The 22239-nt window shown below is 36.2% G+C and overlaps 1 pseudogene; it reads left to right on the top strand.

The window, feature by feature from the left end:
- The first annotated feature begins 19797 nt into the window (after positions 1–19797).
- On the top strand, positions 19798–20822 carry LOC130047715 (uncharacterized; annotated as a pseudogene).
- Positions 20823–22239: the final 1417 nt, after the last annotated feature.

Genomic DNA, 22239 nt, shown 5'->3' with positions numbered 1-22239 from the left:
AGAATGTGATGTATAGTTAATGGACAGTCACAATATATACATGTGCATTCAGGCTGAAGTTCTCTGGTTTAAAATATTTAAAATTTATGGATGGTCAATGTTCACGTTGCTTATTGACAGCAAACCAAGATAGATATAGTCTGGTAATATAGTAAAATATCATTAGAAATTTTAATATACTCAAAAGCAAGTTCAATAGCCTTTGCTTCGGTGGTATAAACTGGTGCCTCAGTCGGAAGTCGTGCAGAGAAAACGTAATTTGTGATTACTGCAGCAGCAGCGACTTTATTTTGGTTTTTGAACCATCTGTATAAATATCAACAGTAGAATGTTTGGACTGTTTATTTCGGATAGTTTTTTCTTGAAACAACGGATGGGTGGAGACGACACCCTTGCCGGTGAAGGGCTACAAAATTTAGTTCTATGCTCGGGGTTTGTTTTGGATTTCTTGTATTCTGAAAATGATGCATCTACTATCAACTTTGGTTGATTGATTGTATCTTGCTTAAGGTGGGTCGATCCTCATGTGACTTATCATTAATGGTTAAAAGTGGAAAAACTTTATTAATTTCCACTCAATATAATTTAATTTAATTAATAACCAAAGAAAATGTATATGTTGCTACCTTTTTGAAGATGTCAGACATACAAAAACAGAAGTATACGTCAACATAAGAAAATTCACATATTTTCGTTAAACAGAATAATAAAAATATATAAAAACTTGTTGAAATGACAAAATTTAAGTATCAACAGTTGTTTTTTTAAAAATGCTAATTCATAAATATGTATACATTAATTGTGGATATTAGGGAAACCAATGTATAATAGACATCCAGTAGAGGAAGTTCCAGCATAGGAGTTATTGCCCTTGACAACATTTTTTAAAATCATGATTAATTGATTATCTATGGAAAATATAAACTTTTTCAGTATTAATAGTTTACCAGATTTTATATTATTTCGGTTGAGCATCACTGAAGAGACATTATTTGTCGAAATGCGCATCTGGTGCATCAAAATTGGTACCGTATACATGTAAGTTTTACATTATGACCACTGGGTCGAGGCCTCTGCTGGTGGACTGTTAGTCCCCGAGGGTCTCTACAGCCCAGTAGCTAAGTACTTCGTTACGAGCTTGAAAATACGGATGTATCTTTAATTGTTGTTATAAAATTTAGAAATTCATTTCAAAATTAAGGAGTATCTCCCTCATGCATAGCTCTTATCCTTGGACGAATTTCACTCCACTTTTTGGCACGCTGTTTTTGGCTATATTTAGCTCTAAAACTTCATAGTTATTTCGGATTTCAAACATTTCGGTTGAGCATCACTGAAGAGACATTATTTAATTGTCGAAATGCGCATCTGGTGCATCAAAATTGGTACCGTATAAGTTTTACATCCAGTGAATAAAATTCCTCAGAAAGATATATTTCTATCATGCGCAAATTTTAATTTATAAAGATTTTTGCAAAAACCTATGACATCACATGAGGATCGATAAACCTTAACGTCTCGCTCGAGAATTTTTCACTCATATGGAGACGTCACCAAGACCGGTGAAGGGCTTCAAATTTAGGCCTATGTTCGGCGCTTACGGCCATTGAGCTGTGAGGGTTCTTTAGCGTGCCACAACTACTGTGACACGGGTCATCTCCGAGGACCCGTGACATTCACACCTGAAGCCGAGCGTTTGGCGATGGAACTGTCACTACCTGTTTTAACGACTTAAGTCTGTCGCGGCTGGGATTCGAACCCCGGCCTTCCGCATGCGGGGCGAACGCTCTAACTTCTCGGGTTTTAGTAATTTTCATGGAGGTATTTCAGAACATGTTAGAGTTTTACAATGCCTAAAGGTAAATTAAAATAAAAAAATACGGATTATGTAAATACCCCTGGGTATATTTGAAAAATCGATTATGAGGGACATCTTTATCCCAAGACGTAATCATTACGTCTGTGTAATGAGGTATGGCGACGTCAGATAAAAACCAAACTTGCATGTATCTCAGCTGCGATTGCATGACCTTTATACCCCAAATCGATAGAGATCATCTTCATACCATGACAAGTTTGTGCGTGAAGTATTGCGAATCCAGGTGTGAAGAGATAAACCGCTTTACTGTAGCAAAATCCATTTCGCTTCACATTTGCCCTATCGACCCCAAAATCATTAAGACATCTAGATACTTGTCTCATACTCGCCATTGGTGTACGTTGCATGAATTCAGTTTCAGCAGGAAATTGATTAATGACTTTTAAAACATATTAACCAGACGGAAAGACGGGTTCCTGTAAATCCCCTAAGTTTTCTTTATCATGATAATGATCCACTAACGTCAGTGTTATTTATCGTCTAATTCTTTGAAATAGTTATCAGGGTTTACGGAAAAGATGAATGGTAGATAGAGATTGGTTTCGGAATGTAGCGTCATCACTGTTCTGATTCACATCAATCCAATTGCAAAATCACAAACAAAAAACACCCTAGAAATTATGTGAAATGTCCAAACAGAACCTGGAGGTTATCGAAAGGTTTTATACGGAGAATTTAAATCAGGATTTCAGACGATTAGGTAATGCATGTTGACATTTCGAAAAACGGGGAACATTGTATTTGCCCTGTCTTTGTTTTTTTTTAACGGGCTGTCATATTGTGTATGTGAATTTCTTATTACAAGTTCAACCTACTTAGTTTATCCTGAATTATTTGACGTAGGGCTTTCATATAATGTACATGTATATACCTTTCATATGACAAGACCAGTCCCTTGGGGATCTGGGTTAGAATAGATTCTTAGTACCCCTTGCCTGTCGTAAGAGGCGATTAAATGGGGCGATCCTTCGGCTGAGACCACAAAAACCGAGGCCCCTTGTCACAGCAGATGTGGCACGATAAAGATTCCTCCCTGCTCAAAGGCCGTAAGCTCCGAGCGTGGGACTAAATTTTGCAGTCATTCACCGGCAATGGTGACATCTCCATATGAGTGAATAATTCTCTCGAGAGAAGTTAAACAATATACAGCCAAGCATAGGCCTAAAGTTTGCACCCCATCACCGGCAACATTGACGTTTCTGTATGGGCGAAAAATGTCCGAGCGTGACGTTAAACAACTTCATTTGATACAGTACCAGGATCCTAGACTCCGTAAAAACGTATATTTATGCATCAGCAAGAATACTTTTCCCCCAAAGCATGTGGTGTCACCTCGCATATATTTTCTTGCACCCAAGTTTATGGAGAGTTTGTCACACAAGTCTGTTCATTATCTTGAGAACCATTCATATCAGGGTTGGGGTCAATTACATTGAAATGTAATTAATGAAATTACAATCACTTTGCTATTTTCTTCAATTAAATTAAATTACATTCACTTTGCAAAAGTAATTAATTAAATTACAAATTACTTTCACAAATTTTATTAGAAAACTAGTGGTAAATTATTTAATCATATTGTGTATGAATGATAACACACGTTTACAAATTTATCTCATATTACTGTTTCATTCAGCTATTACACTTGCTCATCATCAGTTTCTCAAAGGTACTAGCATTTAAACATCATCTGTCAGGCCGAAAAACTTTGCCAGCAACACTCCAGGGTTTCAAAATATCGGAATACTGGAGGTCTACTAGACAACTTCCTTGTTCAGGAACATTCAAGAATGATATGGCTTTGCCAATTATATGAATTGTTTTTATAGCAGTTATATTACCTGGGGCTCTGCGAACAATACAGATGGCTTGAATTCACCTGTTCAATTTTGTTAGTGAGATTTGATCACCTTAAAAACACAACCACTGCCCTTTGAAAGAGACAGAAAACACAGAGAGGAGAGAGAGAGAGTTCTTTGCAAATCACAATGTATACTGGTCTGTGAAATTTGTACAGATCAAGCTTGAATTTCACCTACTCGTGAGTCCTAGTCAATTTTCGAATGTAAGCCCAGTCAATTCATTGTTATGTAAGATTATGTAATATGCAATTTTAGTTGCTAGTCATTTGTTGTTTCAATAAATGACAAATTCAAAATAATAAAACAAACAACATTTTTTGTGTTTGTACACATCAATAACTGTTAATGAAATTTTACAAAAAGTCGTAACAGTGACTTCCATATACATGTATATGACAAAACAATATGTATAAAATCAATCGGTGTACGAGTTTAAAAAAAACCCATTTACACGATTGTAACTTACATTTGGACATCGTAAAACCCTCATCACGTTCTGAAATACCACCAAGGAAATTACTAAAACCCAAAGTAGACACATTACTTTATGAATATATAAAATCTGAAAGAAATCCCGTTGTTTTCAAGCAAAAAAAAATCCGAAATAAAACAATCCAAACATTCTACAATTGATATCTATACAGATGGTTCAAAAGACCAAAATAAAGTCGCTGCTGCTGCAGTTATCACAGACGACGTTTTCTCTGCACGACCCCCGAATGAAGCAACAATATATACAGCAAACTTACACATAAACACCTTTTAGTAAGTTTGGCTCCACCTCGGGGATCATGAAATTTACAATTTTGGTAGAAGCCTTCCTGCTTTACATCTTAATGCATTTAGTTTTTCTTAAACATGTGCGGTTCTAGAGAAGATTTTTGAAAATTGGTCAATTTTGGGCAGTTTTGTCCCGCCTCCAAGGCCCCAGGGGTGTAGGAATCCTGTAATTTACAACTCATATCCCCCTTATTCCAATGAAAAGAATTGGAATGATAGTTATCAAGAAGAAGTTAAAAATGGCTATTGTTCACACATTTAATAACTGACCACTTTGGCCCCACCCTAATACCAAAAAGCCTACTTCTGGGATCATCAAATTTACAATTTTGGTAAAGGACTATATGTTCTTTCTAAATATCCATTTAGTTTGAATTAAGTATCAATAGCACTAAAAAAGATGTTATTTAAGTGTTTACACATAAACACTATATAACAAGTTGGGCCCCTCCCTGGGTCAGAACTCCTACCTCGGGGAACATGAAATGTACAATTTCGGTAGAGGACTTCCTGCTCTACATCACCATGCATTTAGTTTTTGTTAACATATGAGCGGTTCTTGAGAAGAATATTTTTGAAAATTGGTCAAGTTTGGGCAGTTTTTGTCCCGCCCCTCAGGGCCCAGGGAAGCTGGAGTCGTGAAATTTAAAATGTATGTCTCCTTTCTCCCAAAGATGCTTCATACCAAATTTGAAAATAATTGGACTTGTAGTTATCAACAAAAATTATAAAATGTTCACGGCAGACTACGACCAATTGCAATAGGTCAACTCAGGTGACCTAAAAATCTAAATATTTTTACAATACATACATGAAATATTATATATACCTTCAATTCGACTTTTAGATATATCGTTGACGTTTTGTCTGTTAACAATGATAGCTTTCATTCATATGTCGATTTGATATATCCCTGTGAGCTGGAAATAAAGGACACCACAGAGTCGTCCACTTCTGCTCCATACTTAGATATTTTATTGAAAGTAGACATTAACGGCAAACTGACAACTCAACTGTATGACAAACGGGATGATTTCAGCTTCTCCATCGTCAACTTCCCATATTTATGTAGTAATATTCCATTATCACCTGCATATGGTGTTTATATATGCAAGGTGAAGATAACGAACAGTGATCAATCTCATAACTCCTACAAGCAATACAAAATAGATAGTTGGGCAAACACGGACCCCTGGACATACCAGAGGTGGGATCAGGTGCCTAGGAGGAGTAAGCATCCCCTGTTGAACTGATTCGATATGCAAGAGCTTGTTCTGGGTATAGTCAGTTTTTAAATCGAGGTAAGCTACTGACAAACAAGTTGATGGTACAGGGATTTCAACAGTCTCGATTGAAGTCAGCATTTCGCAAATTCTATGGTCGTTATAACGATCTAGTTCGTCAATACAACCTCGCATTGGGTCAAATGCTGTCTGACGTGTTTCATACCGATTGTTAAGCCGTTCTTGGCACACTGATTTTGACTGCGGATAACTCCGTTTGCCTGATCAGGATATAGGGCTCGCGGCGGGTGTGACCGGTCAACAGGGGATGCTTACTCCTCCTAGGCACCTGATCCCACCTTTGCTGTGTCCAGGAGTCCGTGTTTGCCCAACTATCTATTTTGTATTGCTTATAGGAGTTATGAGATTGATCACTGTTCGTTATCTTCACCTTGCATATTTTACTTGTTTACATATTTCATAATTTTGAATTAATGCTGGTGGGACATTAAAGGATTCTCCATGTTAGGGATTACAAGCCCCTTGACACGTTAAAGATGGAAAAAAGAGTATGCGTAGAGGCGTCAAGGATACTAAAAAAAACCTTAAAAACTAATTAATTTTTATTTACCTAACCGCCGTAAAATGGCTGAAATATTGCTAAAACGGTATTAAACCCTAAGAATCCATCAATCAGACATTGGTCATTATGTGATAAACATAATAAAACGTTGACTTCAGAATTTAGCAAATGTGCTAGGATTCCATAGTCCATTGACATTATTTTCATTTTTCATGCATGACTGCTATTAGTAATCTGTTTTCTGATAATGATTATACATATTGTCAATTTAACCGGATCATGGGAAGACCAGGTAAATATAATTTCTTTACGATATGATGAAGCACCTTCGCAGAATGATAGAACACATTATGATGAATTTCTAAAAAATTAAAAAAAAAATGACATTCCAACTGTTTTGAGGCTTTATTAATATCTGCAAGATGTAAAGTCCCTCTCGTGAATATTTCACTCAGATGGCGACGTCATCATTGCCAGTGTAGGGATGCAAAATGTAGGCCTATACTCGACGCTTACGGCCTTTGAACAGGGATGCACCTTTACCGAACCACACCTGTCATGACACAGGGGCCTCGGATTTTGCGATCTCGTCCGAAGGACCGCCCCAGTTCGTCGCCTTTTACGACAAACAAGGGATACTGGAGACCTATTCTAAACAAGATACCCATGGGCTTCTTTTAATCACAATAACTTTATCATGAAAGGTGAGGATAGCGAACAATGGTCGATCTCATAACTCTTATAAGCAATACAAAATAGAGAATTGGGCAAATACGAATCCCTGGATGCAAGGTGAAGATAACGAACAGTGATCAATCTCATAACTCCTACAAGCAATACAAAATAGATAGTTGGGCAAACACGGACCCCTGGACACACCAGAGGCGGGATCAGGTGCCTAGGAGGAGTAAGCATCCCCTGTTGACCAGTCACACCCGCCGTGAGCCCCATATCATGATCAGGTAAACGGAGTTATCCGCAGTCAAAATCAGTGTGCCAAGAATGGCTTAACAATCGGTATGAAACACGTCAGACAGCATTTGACCCAATGCGAGGTTGTATTGACGAACTAGATCGTTATAACGACCATAGAATTTGCGAAGTGCTGACTTCAATCGAGACTGTTGAAATCCCTGTACCATCAACTTGTTTGTCAGTAGCTTACCTCGATTTAAAAACTGACTATACCCAGAACAAGATCTTGCATATCGAATATATCAGAGGTGGGATCAGGTGCCTAGGAGGAATATTTTATATTCATAGACCAGATGAAATGAAATTAATGGTTTACATTATCAACTAATATTTTAAAAATGACTATGATTGATCACTGTTCGTTATCTTCACCTTTTTTATATTTCAAAGTTTTATGGATTGTTTTATATGAATGTTGCCTTTTGTTCATAATGATAAAACGGAGAACAAGTTTTGTCCGGCGGGTCTTTTTAATGGATGGTCTTGCAGCCATTCTTAGTATTTAGGAACGGTCATTTTATTTTCCTCCATACATATAACCTGAGTGTTTTAGCTTTGGTCGGTCCTTCGGATGAGACCGCAACAACCGAGGTCCCGTGTCACAGCAGGTGTGGCACGATAAAGATCCCTCCCTGCTCAATGGCCATAAGTGCCGATCGAAGGCCTAAATTTTACAGCCCTTCACCGGCAATGATGACGTTTCCATATGAGTAATTAATTTAACTTTGGTGGTTCCTTTGAAGCCTAGGTGGGTGACAATTTCTATCCCTCTGTGGTATCGTATTTACAGCCTTTATATAAATGAAGCGTTTAATGAGACTCAGTTTGTCTTCGGGGCGGAAAATGCATTGGCAACCGAGAGAAACTTGCTATTTTATGATGCTACAAGACTTGGGTGTGAATGTCTATTTTATTTTGCGTGTGTGAATTGGCTATTGTGAGTTGTGATAGTTGTTATAGTTGAATGCGTTCGAGGCGCCAAGCTGCATGTGGATTTCTTGACCTGGCCAAGATTACCCTGGAAAAAAAAAAAGACGTTGTGTTGATTTGTCTCACTGGCTAGCCTTACTAGTTGTTATGAATACTATAAATATATAAATAAATTATTTTCGGGTTTGTTTATAGTGATTATAGCATGATTTTAAATTCGTTGCGTTATTCCGCTTTCTGTGTTACGTCACAAGTTCGATTGCACAATTTTAAAATGAACAATCTGAGGGACACTGATCCCTTAGTGATTTATCAGTGGATTGCTGGCAAAGGTTTTCTTTCTTTGTATGTGAATGATGCTGGTTTTCTTTCAGTGTTTATAAAATGATCGTAATTTTACAGAAGATGGAGTTTAATCCAGATGGTATTTCTTTCGTAAAAGTTCTGATCTGGGACTGGATATTGCGGTTTCAACCTTATGAATGTAAAGATGAGGGAACTACCAGTACATGTTACACTTCGAGGGAAAGTATCTTTGCCTGCAATCAAAATTAAAATACATCTCTTGTTACTATTATTTTGAGTATTGGGAGGTATTTGTTTTATTGAGTGACATTGAGAATTTGTGTACCATAAAAGTACTGAATCCGTCTAGCTTTAGCTTCCGATACCTCCAGACCACATCATATCAAAATAGAGGCGAATATGATCTTTCAACAATTTATTAACATAAACTAAACTAAGTTGCATTGATCTTCTATAATATACACATTCTATGGGCGTTCTCTATTTATACTTCGTATTTATGTTGAAAACCTACTTCATTTGAAGTAATTAAATGATTAACTGATAACTAGATTAACTCATCATTTATATACAAATTATATTGTTATTGTTAAATTGTATTATTAAGTTGTGAGATTGATCACTGTTCGTTATCTTCGCCTTTCATCGACGAAAATTTGGAGAGGATATTCTTGATAGTCCAGGCACTACAGAGCCCCCCAACTACCAGACTTTGGGTTCCAAAAATTATATGAAATGAAAGTATTAAAAACCATTGCAAGGTACGTACGAGTTACCCTTTTAAAAAAAATGAAAGTTTTAATTATAGTTGATATATAATGAGAGATCAATGATGCCATAAATCTGGATCTTAATGAATTTTTTCTTAGTTTGTCAATATCTATGTAAAGTAAACCTGCATGTCATATACTCTCTCCGAGATATACACAATCTACATGTATACAATATGATAGATCAATTCTATCAGTACTCCATACAGTTCGTAAATATAAGCAATGAAATAGCAGACATTCAAAAAGTAAGATTTAACATGAGTGATTATCAGTGATATCAAAACATTACATTCTATATAATATCTTATTGATGTTTACGTACTAATTAAGTGTTCATGAACTCATTTTCAGCTCATGAATATCGCAATGTTGAGAGTCTGAGAAGAATAACACACACTGGTTACATTCAATGGAACATCATTCATGCATGGTAAGAATTATCAAACAAATAGATGATATGAAACTTTGTTCTAACGTATGGCGCATCACATCCATGAATTTCACCGCTTATTCTTCTCCACCGTATCTACAGGAATCCTTGAATGAATTAACTATACAAGCCATTCTTTAATTCTAGCACTGAATTATGAAAATATTTTCACATCTTTGGTAACTCTTCTCGTTTTAGTCCATTTTTCATAGATATTGGCTAATATGCACCTAATGCATTCATTGTAGAACTGCTGCCTCCAAAGTTGGAATACGGTAAAATCGAGCTTCATGTAGAAGTTCAAATAACGCCATATTGTTCTTAGGAAGGTTCTCTATGTCTTCCATTTGAGCACCATTTCTTAAGTGGCTGAGAATGTGCTGCAAATGTCGAGGATCCCTTTTTCATTGCTAACCATGATTGAAAAACACCACGCCTAAAATCATTGCTATGGTTTATAATAGTATAGATACATGTATATTCATCTCCAAAATCTATCTTTTTAACCACCTCATTGCCATGGACTGCCAAAAAAATATCCACCCATGGGTTGTGACTGTTTGTTAATCTTTTAATTCCAGAACATTTTAAAGACATTATAAAAATTTTCACCTCAACCATTTTCATGCCACCTTTCAAGTAATCTTGGGTGACAATTTGTCTCTTGACCTTGTCAATCTTTGAATTCCATATAAATTTAAAAAAAAACCAGTTATTCAGAAAAGACAAGATATCTTTATCTGGATTTGGTAGTGTAATAAATATATGATTTAGCTTAGGTAAAAGCAGTGTTTTGGTGACTGTGACTCGAAAAAGGTACTCCGACATTGTAAAAAAGTTTCATAGCTGATTTAGGTTTTCTATTTGGGGCTTTCATTGAGGCACATATACCACATTTTTTACACCATTCATCTACATTTCTGGACAATCCGTACCAGAAAAATCTCATCTTTACTCTTTGAATAGTTTTCTTAACTCCAAGATGTCCTGATGCAAGGTGAAGATAACGAACAGTGATCAATCTCATAACTCCTATAAGCAATACAAAATAGATAGTTGGGCAAACACGGACCCCTGGACACAGCAAAGGTGGGAGCAGGTGCCTAGAAGGAGTAAGCATCCCCTGTTGACCGGTCACACCCGCCGTGAGCCCTATATCCTGATCAGGTAAACGGAGTTATCCGTGAGAGCATTGTATAATTTTTTCAAGACAAAATTTCTAAGCTCCTTTGGTATGACCATGTGTTGGTCAACTTTTTCACTTTTCTCATCTTCCCATTTTCTGTACAATATACCATCTTCTACAAGAAGTGAATCAAATCTATTCCAATAAAACTTAATCTCTACACCATACTTAGCAACCTCTTTCCAATCTGGTTTATGACCTTTTTCTTTCCATTGAATGAGTAGAGATACATACATGTATTTGTCTGATCTTTGTAATCTTTTTAAAAGTTCTATATCTATGTTTGCATTCTTTTTAATTTCGACTTTGTCATCTCCGTTTGTTTATCTGACCTTAATACATTTACGTCACCATCTTAACTACTATCCAAGGTGCACCTAGCTTGTAATATTTCATTCCCATCTAGAGTTTTCATTCCTACTTTTCACTTTATTGGAACTTCCCACACTTTCTGGTGATTTTACTCTATTCTCATTAAAACTCTTAAATCGTTTTCTTGGCATTTTCTACCTTTTCTCTCCAAGCAAACAGTATTGCTCTTGCCAATGTGTTCATCAGTGGAACTACCAGTGCTCAAACCACTGCCAAAGATGGTTACATCGGAATTTCCACCAGTGATCAACTGCTTATCTTTCTTGTTTTCAAGCATCTCACTTGATTTAACTCTTTCTTAACTAGTTTCATATCTTAGGTCAGTGTCCTTATCTACAGTCACAACATTGGCAACATTATAATCAATGGAACTACCAATGCTTGTAGCATCGCCAAAGATTGGTATATTGGTCTCCTCAATGCATACAGACTGAATTTCTCCCTTCTTCTCTAAACTTGTAGTAGCTGACTCTAGTACTTTTCTACATAGAACATTCTCTAGATTTTCATATCAAAGTCTATTCGGTCACAATGTTTACATTGTTTGTCTATACATGGTCTTCTCGACAAGGCGTCTGCATTGTTATGAATGCGTCCAGCTCTATGTTGTATGGTGAAATCATATGTTGATAGCAACCTGGCTATTTGTCCTTCTAGTATTTTGAAATTGAATAACCCCTTCAAAACACCATGATCACGCCTGACTAAATATGTTTACCATATAAGTAATGCTGGAAAGCTGTTGTGCCTGATAAAATTACCAGTGTTTCTCGTCTTGACACGCAATAATGTTTCTCAGACTTTGAAAAACACTTGCTGAAATATGAAATTACTTTTTCTACTTCGTCTTGTACTTGTGAAATTACACAACCCATCCCAACATTGCTAGCATCAGCAGCTATTACAAAATTACCTTCTTGACTTGTAAAGGCTAAAATTGGTGCACTAACAAGTGCAGTCTTAAGTGTATTAAAATAATCTTCACATTCTTTTGTCCACTTAAACTCAGCTTCTAATTATACCCCCCCCCCCCTGCAAACGAAGTTTTTTTGGGGGGGGGTATACTGGAATCACTTTGTCCGTCTGTCCGTAGACGCAATTTGTCCGAAGTTTATTTCTAATACCGCTGGACATATTTCATTCAAACTTTATGCACATCTTCTATATATTATGTAGTTGTGCATCTCCTATTTTCATTGAAGTAGTTTAACAGTTATAGAAGTTACGCACATTTTCTTTTCATTTTGGGGGTTGCGCACTTTGTCCAGAGTTTAATTCTAATACCGTTGAACAGATTTTATTCAAACTTTATTCTCATCTTATATATATAATGTAGTTGTGCATCTTCTATTGTCATTGAAATATTTTAACAGTTATGGAAGTTACGGACATTTTCGGGTTTGGCATCCACATACTGTATCTGCAATCATGTGACTTCTCGGTAAAACATAAAGTGGCTCATGTGTGTTGAATACTTATTTGTCAGATAGTATTTATAATCTCAACTATCCCTGGCAATGGGATTCATAGTAAACTGCCTTTATTGCAGCTACTTAAGAGTTGTTATACCAGTGGAAAAGATTACAATAATACCAATACTTGAGGTAATGTCATTTATTTACTGACAAAATCAATGACAAAGTAAAGTTGGCATAACATAACGATCTTTAACAAAGTGAATATAAACTAAAGACTAGAAGAGTTGACCAGGGATTTGCAATCATACAGCCTAAAATGTGCCAAATAGTATTCATTGTTTATATTAAGCATATTTTTAATATTTCATGTACTGCTGTACTGTAGAATATACACTTCTGCATTCACATTGATTGCCCTGTAGATAATGTGAAAATATCCAATGTGCTTGCATTAAATATTCCCCATCATCTTATATGCCCCGCGCGGGTATTAGTCCCATTAGGACAGTTCTAGTTTCTTTTGTAGTTTTTGCTACTGGGCATTTCTCTACATTTCTTATCTTTAAAATTTGTAGGTCGGTATTCACGCCCTGTTCATTTATAACATGACCTAGAAATGTCACTTCCTTTCAGAATAACTTACACTTAGCTGAAATTGACTTTAGATTTGCCTCTTTCAATCTCTCAAAAACTTCTCAGATTCTCAATAGATTGACGAAACTGTTTAGAGTAAACAATTACATCATCATGCAATATACACAAGACACCTACACCAAGTAAGTCTTGAGAGAACCCTTTCTCTCAGCCTTTCAAATGTGGCTGGCGAGTTGCACAAACCAATGGACATCACCGTAAATTGATTGTTTTTTTTTATACGCCCGTCATTAGACGGGACGTATTATGTTATGGTGCTGTCCGTCCGTCCCGGGTCATGATTTCCAGACTTTTTTCCGTAACGAATGCATGATCAGGATATAGGGCTCACGGCAGGTGTGACCGGTCGACAGGGGATGCTTACTCCTCCTAGGCACCTGATCCCACCTCTGGTGTGTCCAGGGTTCCGTGTTTGTCCAACTATATTTTTGTATTGCTTGTAGGAGTTATGAGATTGATCACTGTTCGTTACCTTCACCTTTCATGTACAACTTTTAAATTTGGTAACAATATCTCCCTCAAGAATTGAAAGAGTGAGTTTGCATTTCAGCTGGATTGGTCCATCCTTGACCTACTTTAGGGCATTTACACATAAGCTTCCTTTGAGAGAAATGCAAGTTCAGTTTGCATTTCAGCTGGATTGGTCCATCCTTGACCTACTTTAGGGCATTTACACATAAGCTTCCTTTGAGAGAAATGCAAGTTCAGTTTGCATTTCAGCTGGATTGGTCCATCCTTGACCTACTTTAGGGCATTTACACATAAGCTTCCTTTGAGAGAAATGCAAGTTCAGTTTGCATTTCAGCTGGATTGATCCGTCCGTCCGTGACCTACATTAGGACTAAATGTAGGTCAAATAGTTTTCCGGTCTTTTTTTTTCATTATGGTTACAGATATTGTCCTGAAATTTAGTCGGAGGTTTCCTCTTGGAGGAATACAAGTTCAGTTTGCATTTCAGCTGGATTAGTCAATCCTTGACCTACTTTTTAGAAAAAATAGGTCAAACAATTTTGCGGGCTTTTTTTCATTACGGATACAGATATTGTCCTGATATCTAGTCAAAGGCTTCCTCGCAGAGGGACACAAGTTTAGTTTGCATTTCAGCTGGATTGGTCCATCCTTGACCTACTTTAGGATTAAAAATAGGTTAGACAGTTTTCCAGGCTTTTTTAAATTACGGATACAGATATTGCCCTGATATTTAGGCAAAGGCTCACTGTCCGACGGGCGTATATTGTACCGTTTGCGGTACTCTTGTTTTACGTCCTTTTGGCAATATTTCAGCCATTTTACGGTGGTTAACTAATTGAATTGTATTTGGTTGTGAGTGTTTGAATTTCCCTGACGGCCCCCAGTGAGCTTACTCTTTTTTCAACATCAGGGAAACGATCTTTTGCGTGCAAAGGGGGTTGTGATCTTTGACACGGGGCACCCTTTAACGTCCCATCCGACGGACATAACAGTTAAAAATAATTCGTACACATAAACAGTTGTACTATAAAAGTTTTCAAAATTTTCTGTAAAAGTTGCATTCTTGTAAATATTGTATAATATAATGATTGTCGATATTTGTAAAAATTTCTTTCATTGATTGTACACTATTAAAAAGTCTATTTCGTATGGACATAAAATCACTACATTCTAAAAGAATGCGATGTATAGTTAATGAACAGTCACAAGATATGCATTCAAGCTGAAGTTCTCTGTTTAGTAGGTAAGAATGGGACAATTTTGAATGTCCGGTGCCTATTCTCGAAATAATCACTTCGTCTTGGCATTTCAGTACGCTGTTACACGATATGTTTACTTTGTTTTGAATAGAATAAAGTTTACTTGTGTTACAGAAATCCCAATAGATTTGTCAAAGAGAATTTGCATAGAGTTTTATGAAATATTTAAAATCAGTGTAGGGAATTTTGAAGTGTACAATAGCATCTTGAAGTGCATTTTGAGCTGCTGTGTTTGCTTTGATTTTGCCATGAATACCAATGTGATTTGGAATCCAGCAAAACTCAACTATTTTACCTTGTTTAGTTAACAGATATTACTGGTGTAAGATATCTAAAATATATGGATGATCAATATTCCATGTTGTTTATTGATTGAAGACATGATAGGGAGTCTGATAATACAGTAAAATGTTTGTCATTAAAAGTCTTTATGTAATCAAACTCAAGCTGAATAACCTTTGCTTCGGGGGTCGTGAAGAGAAAACGTCGTTTGTGATTAATGCAGAAGCGACTCTATTTTGGTCCTTTGAACCATCTGTATAGGTATCAATTGTAGTTTGTTTGGATTCTTTTACTTCGGATAATTTTTGTTTGAAAATAACGGAATTTGTTTAAGATTTTTTATATTCAGAAAGTGATGTGTCTACTTAGGGTTTTAGTAGTTTCCATGGTTGTATTTCAGAAAGTGATGAGGTTTTACGATGTCAAAAGGTAAGTTAGAATCATGTATATGTTTTTTAACTCGTAGACCGATTGACTTTGTACACTTCTTGTTTTTGTCACATAAATGTTCAAACTGCAGCTGGAAAACGCAGTGAAGTGCAGGATTGTCAATGTTAGCTTTTGATTTAACAATATATTGTAAGGTAAGTTTTATTCTACGTAGATCGAGAGATGGTTCGTTGGCCTCAACATACACACTATCTATAGGAGAGGTTCGGAAATCTCCTGTGCACAGTCGAAGTCCTTGATGATAAATTGTATCGAGGGCTTTGGTATAGGATGTTCTTGCAGCACCATATACTATATACAGCCGTAGTCTAGTTTAGACCGTATTAGAGAGCGATACAGATGTCGAAGAGTATTTTTATCTGCTCCCCATTTTGTGTTTGCAACAACTTTAATTATATTAAGAGCTTTTGTACATTTCTCTTTCAGCATTGCTATATAAGGAATAAAAGAAAACTGATTATGAAAACTTAACCTCTTTAACAACTTTAATTGCAGTACCATCTAATTGCAATTGAGGATCATAGTGGTGTTTCCGTTTAGAACAGAAATGCTTGCATGCAGTTTTAGTTTTGAAAAATTTAAAACCATTTACATCATCCCAATTTTGTTTAGACATAACTAGGTTTCGCTCAATGGAGTTCATATTTTTAGATTTATAACAGAGAGCAAAGTCATCGACATATATTTTTAGATTTATAACAGAGAGCAAAGTCATCGACATATAAATTTCCATGGAATTCGTTTTAAGAACATCAGTTAGACTAAACAAGAGGTTCTGTGGGCAATGCTCACTAAGAATTCCCCCCGCTAACCCCAATCTCCCAAAGGGTGTTGGTAATAGGTAAAACTTCAGCATTATGATCCAAAAGGTATCTAGGAACACAGCATTGACCTTTTGGATCATAATACTGAAGTTTTACCTATTACCAACACCCTTTGGGAGATTGGGGTAAGCGGGGGGGGGGGGGGGTATTCTTAGTGAGCATTGCTCACAGTACCTCTTGTTTTCCTTATCGCATTCCAAACTTTATTCATAGGAATAAAGTTTGCAAGAAACACATCTGAAAAATACAGATTTTGTATCGCCAGTATCTATGGTGTGTTGTACTAATGTGGTTTTGCCCAAGTCATCTTCTGACCTGGAGAATAAATCAGAATAATCACAAAGTACATTTCGTAATTGCAATTTCTTTGTCTTTAACGCTTTCACCATATGAAGTTTTCAAGTGTAAGGGTATTTCTTGTTCTTCTGTATTCATTGTACCATCACATGCCACTTTACCAACTATTTTCTCTTCACCTATGAGAGCATTCTTACATATTGCAATCACAGTATCTTTATGAAGCTTTTCTGCTTCAGTACTAAAATTTGCAATTCTAAGTGTCATATCAATTAATTCTTTCGCAACGAGTACTTGTATTTTCCCATGAAATCTGGCATAGGCTCTACTATGCCCCAATATTTTCTATTTAGTTTCCCAGAAAATTGTCCTTTAACAATTATTTCCGTTTCTGCAGGAATGTTTTACGTTTTCTTTGAGAAGAATGTGACAACAGAAGTTTGTTTCATTTGACATAACTTGTACAAGAGGTATTTTCTCTCCCCTCACAATCAAACAACCCTTACCAAATGATATATTACAATTCTCTTGTACCAAGAAAAACCCATGAATTATCTTAAAATCCTTCATTTCTATTAACAATTAACATTTCTTACTGTTTTTTGATTTTTCCAAGTTTTAATTTAATTACAAAAGCGTTTTTATTTTCCCATAAAATTGAGCTACTTCACCTGTTGCGGTGCCTGTTACTAATCTCATGTTCACAAGATTAACCAAATATTTTAATGAGGACAAATTTTTGTCAAAGAATTTCTTGCTCAGAATTGGGACCTTTAGTCCCGTGTCAACAAGCATAGATAAATAATGACCACATGCATGTGCTGTCGCATACATTACCTCGTTCTTAACCGTAAAATGATTGACTTTAATTTGATTGGACCTCTCTAATGCTGTCGACCTGCGGTCCCCAAGCTCCACCTCTGATTGTTTTCCGGCTTCACAACCCTTTTCTCATTTCTGTGCATATGGCCTTGACCACTGATTTGATTATTTGGACCTATCCTATTTTGACCCTGGTCAATTTTCTTATACTTTGAGCAAGTTCAGATATTTCAGGAATGGCATACATTTTTGCAGTTGTTTCCCTTGCGGCGGAAGTAGGTTGCGCCTTTACCGATGTGGTCCTAGCTCAGAATAGATTCCATAGCAAAGCAAAGGAATACCTAAACATTTCATACATTTAAAGTATTGTAGCATACCCTCGTCATGTTGTTGTGTGCCTGGATGCGCAAATAGGGGAGGGTATCGTTTTCCAAAAGACTATGGATTATTGCTATTAAGCGTGATCAGAAGCCAGGAAAGTTGTGGCAACCTTCACCTTCCATTGTTGTATGTTTTCAACATTTGGAAAGTACCGACTATATCAAGGAAACAACTCACGGTAACATCGCAGTTGTTTTAAAGTCTGTTTCTTTAATATTACCAATGGTTGTTTTTAAATCTATTATTTCGTTAATTTGCAAATTACATAATATACACCGAACGATACTATAGTATACTGTAGTACCAGGAACACGTAATCATGTACCCGTCCCTGTCAATCAAATCATATCAATGCATTACTGAAGTAGTTAAATAATCTATAACATTACTATGATGACTTATTCTACACTTGTTTAGTCATGGATGTCCAAGGTATGAGTTTACTACAGGATGGGACAAACTTTGCAACACCCTTCAACAGCTCACAAGAAATCCAAGGAGTTAATTCATTAATTATATTTACATTTAATATGAGATGATGTCCAACTACTGTTTGAGTATCAGTGTGCGAAACTTACATTCGAAGAGTCTACCACAATTTCAAATTTTATAGGCCTAACTGATTATTATAGACGAACATAAAAGTAAAAATTCTAATTGTACTCATTATTTGTATTCGCTTTGTTTTGTAACTTGTAACAGATTTATCACTTAATATTGAATATGCATAGCTCATTTACAATACTGTTTATTTCTTGGTGATAATATCTAGTGTCTAATTTGTGCAAGTAGTTGAGGGAAATAAAATTGAACTACAGAATGTCCAAAATGTGTAAATGTCTTAAAACTGCATTAATTCTCTCTATAAACATATTAGTTCAAGATACTCGTCTCGCTACAACAGACTGGGGGGAAATTCAAGTAGATTTTGTCTACCGTTGATTTCGCACACTGAAAAAAGTTGTTCTACTGGTTTTACACTGCAACATAAAATGTTCACACTTTGGTATGTGGGTTCGATTCCCACCCAGGGCTTACTATTGTAAACTACATTAACTGATCTGAATAATTTTATAATATGTATTACATAATTATAAAAACAATAAATATTCAAGTTTGAACCTCGCCACCTCAAATGTTCACAAATTGCATAATTAAATTGCGTTTTTGTTTACTTTTTGTCAAAATTATTTTTTGCTTTTCTTAATTGTTGGATTTCTTGTGTTAAACCAAATTCTATGTTAGTGTAGTTTGCTGCTGCTAAAGGAGGATATACTGCCCTGTGCCTCCATCAAAGTGTTCCATCATCAATAACATTCATCCAATTCAAGTTGTAATCTTCATTTTTATTATTATAAAGTAAACTATGATCAAGAACAATATAAACAATATCAATTGAATGTACATTTAATGCTTAAACTTCAGAATTGTGAAGATTTCCATCCATATAATAGGTACTACACCAAGGAAGAAACAGCTAAAAGGCCATGCTGTCCCAAAAATCTTTTCATGGCGACAATGTAAGCAGTCATTCAAAGAATCTGAAGATGGTACATTGAGGTCTGGAAGGGGGTACATCAACACTTACACAGCAGTTGAGGATATGGGCGGTGAAGCTGATGGTGCATCTTTCCTTCCAAATGAAGATTCTGTGTGTAATGTGGAGAGTGAAGTCACCATTGAGGCAGATGTTCTTCCTAAAGCATTACTCTCCTCTTTTGCACCAAGTAACTCCAATATACCCCCCATCATTTCCAGTGAACTCCAGCACACAGACGCCACAAAGACCCGTTTTTAGTATTGAAAACTCTGTCAATGACAATGCTGGCATTATGTTTTATACTGGTCTTTCTTCGTATCAAGATTTTTTATTTGTCCTGCGGACACTTGGTGAAGCTGCATACAATCTTAATTATCTATATTCTCCGGTAGATAATGTGAGTGTTCCTGATAAGGTTTTTTTTTAACACTGATCAAGCTTAGACAGCATACGATTAACTTTAAACTGAGTAGGCTTTTTAGCATTTCAAAGTTCTCTGTATCCAATATCTGGATTACATGGGTGAATTTTATGTTTCACCTGTGGAGAAAAGTTGACTTGTGGCCAGAGAGAGATCTCGTCAAGTATTGTACACCAACTGACTTCAACAGGCAGTTTCCTACTACTAGGGTGATCATCGATGGAACCGAATGTCCTGTGATGAAGCCAAAACCCACCAGAGCACAGCAGAGTACCTTTTCCACCTATAAAAATAAAAACACAGTTAAAGTTTTAGATGGAGAAACACCAGGTGGTTTAGGTTCTTACCTTTCCCTAGCATATGGGGGTTCAACTTCTGATAGGCAAATAGTTGAAAGATCAAGACTTACAACATTATGTGACAAGGGGGACAGTATAATGGCTGACAAAGGGTTTAATGTTCAAGACCTTTTTGCACCCTATGATGTTACTGTAAATATGCCTACGTTTTTAAAGAACAGAAACAAAATGTGTGGGAAAACTATTTAAAGAGACCGCAAAATTTCAAGTAAACGTGTACATATTGAACGAATTGTTGGTTTGGCAAAGACTTACAAAATTCTTACTCGACCTCTAAATACAACTGAAACAAAACTTGCCTCTGAAATCATATTCAGTTGTTTCATGCTTTGTAATTTCAGGTAGTATACTATTCCAAAAAATGCTTAAGAATATGTACCAACAAGTAAACTGGTAATCTCAGTTGAGATTCTACTCAGCTGATATATATTTGGACTGATGCCTTCGTCAAATCGTGGAACAGTCCTCCATAATTTGTCTGGAAATACTTCCCCAACATCTATACGTTATTGCAATTTAATTAACAGTTTTTGAAGGACTTGCCTAGCTATTCCCAATTCAGTTCTCATTTTATGTGTTTTTACCCTTGCAAAATTCAAAACTAAACAGGTTTCAAAATTTGATATGAATTTGGCAGCTATTGCATTCATTTCCAGTGTCAGACTATAAAGCTTTGCATCAGGGTGCATTCACTGCATAGCAGTTTTAAACACTTTTCATTATTGTTAAAGCTGTATGACCCGATGTTCATGTATTATTTTTGTACATAATTACTCTAAAGCAGATTAATTACTTTACAAAATCATCAACTTTCCCTTAATTACATGCTTGAAAACATCTGCATGTAAAAGAAAACGGTGAGAATATTATTTAGAAAGTAAATATAGTGTGGTACATATATAAATCATCCGGAAAACCTCGGGCCTTTCACCCAAAGCACGATGTATTCGGTGAAAGGCCCGAGGTGTTCCGGATAACGCATAAATTATAGTGTTAGACGTCTATAAATAGCCCCATGCGCATCAGGGGAATCCCAACATGATGTATTAACTCGGACGAAACTGTCTAGTTTTAAGGCTGAAAGAGCGTAAAACAACGAATTACTAAGAGGTATTTTATTTTTTATTTCTATTGAACTCGAAATAAAGGACACCACAGAGACGTCCACTTCTGCTTCATACTTAGATATTTTATTGAAAGTATACATTAACGGCAAATTGACAACTCAACTGTATGACAAACGGGATGATTTCAGCTTCTCCATCGTGAACTTCCCATATTTATGTAGCAATATTCCATTATCACCTGCATATAGTGTTTATATATCTCAACTGATTCGATATGCAAGAGCTTGTTCTGCGTATAGTCAGTTTTTAAATCGAGGTAAGCTACTGACAAACAAGTTGATGGTACAGGGGTTTCAACAGTCTCGATTGAAGTCAGCGTTTCGCAAATTCTATAGTCGTTATAACGATCTAGTTCGTGAATACAACCTATCATTGGGTCAAATGCTGTCTGACGTGTTTCATACCGATTGTTAAGCCGTTCTTGGCACACTGATTTTGACTGCGGATAACTCCGTTTACCTAAACAGGATATAGGGCTCACGGCGGATGTGACCGGTCGACAGGGGATGCTTACTCCTATCTATTTTGTATTGCTTGTAGAAGTTATGAGATTGATCACTGTTCGTTATCTTCACCTTTCATGACACAGTATTGTTGTAACAAAATGCACAGCTTTACACAGATAGGACCACCGA

This window comes from Ostrea edulis, chromosome 1 (assembly GCF_947568905.1).
Source record: "Ostrea edulis chromosome 1, xbOstEdul1.1, whole genome shotgun sequence".
Classification (NCBI taxonomy): Eukaryota; Metazoa; Mollusca; class Bivalvia; order Ostreida; family Ostreidae; genus Ostrea; species Ostrea edulis.
The sequence above is the reverse complement of the archived record's forward strand: the minus strand, read 5'-3'. Positions and strand labels throughout refer to the sequence as shown.